Source organism: Triticum urartu, chromosome 3A (assembly GCF_056163025.1).
Source record: "Triticum urartu cultivar PI428250 chromosome 3A, HENAU_Tu73, whole genome shotgun sequence".
Lineage (NCBI taxonomy): Eukaryota > Viridiplantae > Streptophyta > Magnoliopsida > Poales > Poaceae > Triticum > Triticum urartu.
In genome coordinates, this window is record NC_141875.1 from 475,391,193 (window position 1) to 475,397,169 (window position 5,977).

The following is a 5,977-nucleotide window of genomic DNA, read 5'->3' on the forward strand; positions in this document are numbered from 1 at the left end:
GGGGCCCACGAGGGTGGGGGGCGCGCCTGGTAGGGTAGGGAACGCCCACTACCTCGTGGCCTCCTGTTACGTGCCTTGATGTAGGGTCCAAGTCTCCTGAGTTGTATTCGATGAGAAAATCATGTTCCCGAAGGTTACATTCCGTTTGGACTCCGTTTGATATTCCTTTTCTTCGAAATCCTAAAACAGGCAAAAAACAACAATTCTGGGCTGGGCCTCCGGTTAATAGGTTAGTCCCAAAAATAATATAAAAGTGGATAATAAAGCCCAATAATGTCCAAAACAGTAGATAATATAGCATGGAGCAATCAAAAATTATAGATACGTTGGAGACGTATCAAGCATCCCCAAGCTTAATTCCTGCTCGTCCTCGAGTAGGTAAATGATAAAAACAGAATTTTTGATGCGGAGTGCTACTTGGCATAATTTTAGTGTAATTCTTCTTAATTGTGGTATGAATATTCAGATCCAAAATATTCAAGACAAAAGTTCGTATTGAGATAAAAATGATAATACTTCAAGCATACTAACAAAGCAATTATGTCTTCTCAAAATAACATGGCTAAAGAAAGTTATCCCTACAAAATCATATAGTCTAGCTATGCTCTATCTTCACCAATATTTAAATCATGCACAACCCCGATGACAAGCCAAGCAATTGTTTCATACTTTTGACATTCTCAAAAAAATTTCAATTTTCATGCAATACATGAGCATGAGCCATGGATATAGCACTATAGGTGGAATAGAATGGTGGTTGTGGAGAAGACAAAAAGGAGAAGATAGTCTCACATCAACTAGGCGTATCAATGGGCTATGGAGATGCCCATCAATAGATATCAATGTGAGTGAGTAGGGATTGCCATGCAACGGATGCACTAGAGCTATTAGTATATGAAATCTCAAAAAGAAACTAAGTGGGTGTGCATCCAACTTGCTTGCTCATGAAGACCTAGGTCAATTTGAAGAAGCCCATCATTGGAATATACAAGCCAAGTTCTATAATGAAAGATTCCCACTAGTATATGAAAGTGATAACATGAGAGACTCTCTACTATGAAGATCATGGTGCTACTTTGAAGCACAAGTGTGGTAAAAGGATAGTAACATTGTCCCTTCTCTATTTTTCTCTCATTTTTTAATTTTTTTATTTGGGCCTTTTCTCTTTTTATGGCCTCTTTTCTTTCTCTTTTTTTATTTGGGCTTCTTTGGCCTCTTTTATTTATTTTTCGTCCGGAGTCTCATCCCGACTTGTGGGGGAATCATAGTCTCCATCATCCTTTCCTCACTGGGACAATGCTCTAATAATGATGATCATCACACTTTTATTTTTCTTACAACTCAACAATCACAACTCGATACTTAGAACAAAATATGACTCTATGCGAATGCCTCCGACGGTGTACCGGGATATGCAATGATGACAATGATGGAGTGTGTCATAATAAATGGAATGGTGGAAAGTTGCATGCCAATATATCTTGGAATGGCTATGGAAATGCCATAATAGGTAGGTATGGTGGCTGTTTTGAGGAAGGTATATGGTAGGTGTATGATACCGGCGAAAGGTGTGCGGTATTAGAGAGGCTAGCAAAGGTGGAAGGGTGAGAGTGCATATAATCCATGGACTCAACATTAGTCATAAAGAACTCATATACTTATTGCAAAAATATACAAGTTATCAAAGCAAAGTATTACGCGAATGCTCCTAGGGGGATAGATTGGTAGGAAAAGACCATCGCTCGTCCCCGACCGCCACTCATAAGGAAGACAATCAATAAATAAATCATGCTCTGACTTCATCACATAATGGTTCACCATACGTGCATGCTACGGGAATCACAAGCTTCAACACAAGTATTTCTCAAATTCACAACTACTCAACTAGCATGACTTTAATATCACCATCTCCATATCTCAAAACAATTATCAAGTATCAAACTTATCATAGTATTCAACAAACTCATAAGAAAGTTTTATTATTAATCTTGCATACCAAGCATATTAGGATTTTAAGCAAATTACCATGCTATTAAGACTCTCAAAATAATCTAAGTGAAGCATGAGAGATCAATAGTTTCTATAAAATAAATCCACCATCGTGCTCTAAAAGATATAAGTGAAGCACTAGAGCAAAATTATATAACTCAAAAGATATAAGCGAAGCACATAGAGTATTCTAACAAATTCCAAATTATGTATGGCTCTCTCAAAAGGTGTGTATAGCAAGGATGATTGTGGTAAACTAACAAGCAAAGACTCAAATCACACAAGACGCTCCAAGCAAAACACATATCATGTGGTAAATAAAAATATTGCTCCAAGTAAAGTTACCGATAGAAGTAGACGAAAGAGGGGATGCCTTCCGGGGCATCCCCAAGCTTTGGCTTTTAGGTGTCCTTAGATTATATTGGGGGTGCCATGGGAATCCCCAAGCTTATGCTCTTGCCACTCCTTGTTCCATAATCCATCAAATCTTTACCCAAAACTTGAAAACTTCACAACACAAAACTTAAAGTAGAAAATCTCGTGAGCTCCGTTAGCGAAAGAAAACAAAAGACCACTTCAAGGTAATGTAATGAACTCATTATTTATTTATATGGGTGTTATACATACTGTATTCAAACTTCTTATGGTTTATAAACTAATTTACTAGCCATAGATTCATCAAAATAAGCAAACAACACACGAAAAACAGAATCTGTCAAAAACAGAACAGTCTGTAGTAATCTGTAGCTAGCGCAAGATCTGGAACCCAAAAATTCTAAAATAAATTGCTGGAAGTGAGTAATTTATCTATTAATCATATTCAAAAAGAATTAACTAAATAGAAATTTCCAAATAAAAATGAAAGCAGTTCTCGTGAGCGCAAAAGTTTCTGTTTTTTACAACAAGTTCAACAAGACTTTCCCCAAGTCTTCCCAACGGTTCTACTTGGCACAAACACTAATTAAACACAAAAAACACAACCAAAACAGAGTCTAGACAATTTATTTATTAATAAATAGGAGCAAAAAGCAAGGAATGAAAATAAAATTGGGTTGCCTCCCAACAAGCGCTATCGTTTAACGCCCCTAGCTAGGCATAACACGCAAGAATAGATATAGGTATTGCCATCTTTGGTAGGCAATCCATAAGTGGCTCTCATAATAGATTCATAAGGTAATTTAATTTTCTTTCTAGTAAAGTGTTCCATGCCTTTCCTTAATGGAAATTGGAATCTAATATTTCCTTCCTTCATATCAATAATTGCACCAATCGTTCTAAGGAAAGGTCTACCAAGAATAATAGGGCATGAAGGATTGCAATCTATGTCAAGAACGATAAAATCTACGGGCACATAATTCCTATTTGCAACAATAAGAACATCATTAATTCTTCCCATAGGTTTCTTAATAGTGGAATCCGCAAGGTGCAAGTTTAGAGAGCAATCATCAAAATCATGGAAACCTAACAAATCACACAAAGTCTTTGGAATCGTGGAAACACTAGCACCCAAATCACATAAAGCATAGCATTCATGATATTTAATTTTAATTTTAATAGTTGGTTCCCACTCATCATAAAGTTTTCTAGGGATAGAAACTTCCAATTCAAGTTTTTCTTCATAAGATTGCATCAAGGCATCAATGATATGTTTAGTAAACACTTTATTTTGACTATAAGCGTGAGGAGAATTTAGCACGGATTGCAACAAGGAAATACAATCAATCAAAGAGCAATTTTCATAGTTAAATTCATTGATGTCCATAATAGTGGGTTTAGCAACATCTAGGGTTTTAATTTCTTCAATCCCACTTTTATCAAATTTAGCATCAAGATCAAAAGATTCAGAATTCTTGGAACGCCTTCTAGGTAAAGGTGGATCATATTCAGTCCCATCATTATAAAGATTCATATTGCAAAACAAAGATTTAATAGGGGACACATCAATAACTATTAGATCTTCATCTTTATTTTCATAGGAACTAGAAGAACACGCTTTTATAAAGGCATCTTTCTTAGCACGCATCCTAGCGGTTCTTTCTTTGCACTCATCAATGGAAATTCTCATGGCTTTGAGAGACTCATTGATATCATTCTTATGTGGAATAGATCTAAGTTTCAAAGAATCAACATCAAGAGCAATTTTATCAACGTTTCTAGCCAAATCATCAATCTTAAGCAATTTTTCTTCAATCATAGCATTAAAATTCTTTTGCGAGGTAATAAATTCTTTAATATTAGATTCAAAATCAGAGGGCATGTTATTATAATTTCCATAAGAATTATTGTAGGAATTACCATAATTATTAGAGGGATTACTAGGATAAGGCCTAGGATTGAAATTTCCTCTATACGCGTTATTACCAAAATTGTTCCTACCAACAAAATTCACATCCATAGATTCATTATAATTCTCAATCGAAGTAGACAAGGGCATATCATTAGGATCAGAAGAAACACTCTTATTAGCAAATAATTTCATAAGTTCATCCATCTTTCCACTCAAACACTAATTTCTTCTATCGCATGCACCTTTTTATTAGTAGATCTTTCAGTATGCCATTGAGAATAATTAACCATAATATTATCTAGGAGTTTAGTAGCTTCTCCTGAAGTGATTTCCATAAAAGTGCCTCCCGCGGCCGAATCTAAAAGATTTCTAGAAGCAAAATTCAATCCGGCATAAATTTTTTGTATAATCATCCACAAATTTAAACCATGAGTAGGGCAATTACGTATCGTTAATTTCATTCTCTCCCAAGCTTGTGCAACATGTTCATGATCAAGTTGCTTAAAGTTCATAATATCGTTTCTAAGAGAGATGATCTTAGCGGGAGGAAAATACTTAGAGATAAAAGCATCTTTGCACTTGTTCCGTGAATCAATACTATTTTTAGGCAAAGACGAAAACCAAGCTTTAGCACGATCTCTAAGCGAAAAAGGAAATAGCTTCAATTTAACAATATCATTATCAACATATTTTTCTTTTGCATGTCACATAAATCAACGAAGCTATTTAGATGGGTAGCGACATCTTCACTAGGAAGGCCGGAGAACGGATCTTTCATAACAAGATTCAACAAAGCAACATTAATTTCACAAGATTCAGCATCGGTAAGAGGAGCAATCAGAGTGCTAATAAAATCATTGTTGTTGGTATTGGTGAAGTGACACAATTTAGTATTATCTTGAGCCATCATGACAAGCAAGCAAACTAACACACAACCAAGCAAAAAGCAAGCGGACAAAAAGAGGCAAATAGAGGGAGGATAGAGAGAGAGAGGGCAAATAAAATGGCAAGGGTGAAGTGGGGGGAGAGGAAAACGAGAGGCAAATGGCAAATAATGTAATGTGGGAGATAAGGGTATGTGATGGGTACTTGGTATGTTGACTTTTGCGTAGACCTCCCCGGCAACGGCGCCAGAAATCCTTCTTGCTACCTCTTTTAGCACTGCGTTGGTTTTCCCCGAAGAGGAAGGGATGATGCAGCAAAGTAGCATAAGTATTTCCCTCAGTTCTTGAGAACCAAGGTATCAATCTAGTAGGAGGCTACGCACAAGTCCCTCACACCTGCACAAAACAAATAAATCCTCACAACCAACGCAAATAGGGGTTGTTAATCCCTATAGGGCCACTTACGAGAGTGAGATCTGATAGATATGATAAGATAAGATTTTTGGTATTTTTATGATAAAGATGCAAAGTAAAATGAAGGAAAAGTAAATAGCAAAGTAAATAACTAAGTAGTAGGTGATTGATATGATAAAGATAGACCCGGGGGCCATAGGTTTCACTAGTGGCTTCTCTTGACAGCATAAGTATTCTATGGTGGGTGAACAAATTACTGTTGAGCAATTGATAGAATTGAGCATAGTTATGAGAATATCTAGGTATGATCTTGTATATAGGCATCACGTCCGAGACAAGTAGACCGACTCCTGCCTGCATCTACTACTATTACTCCACTCATCGACCGCTATCCAGCATGCAG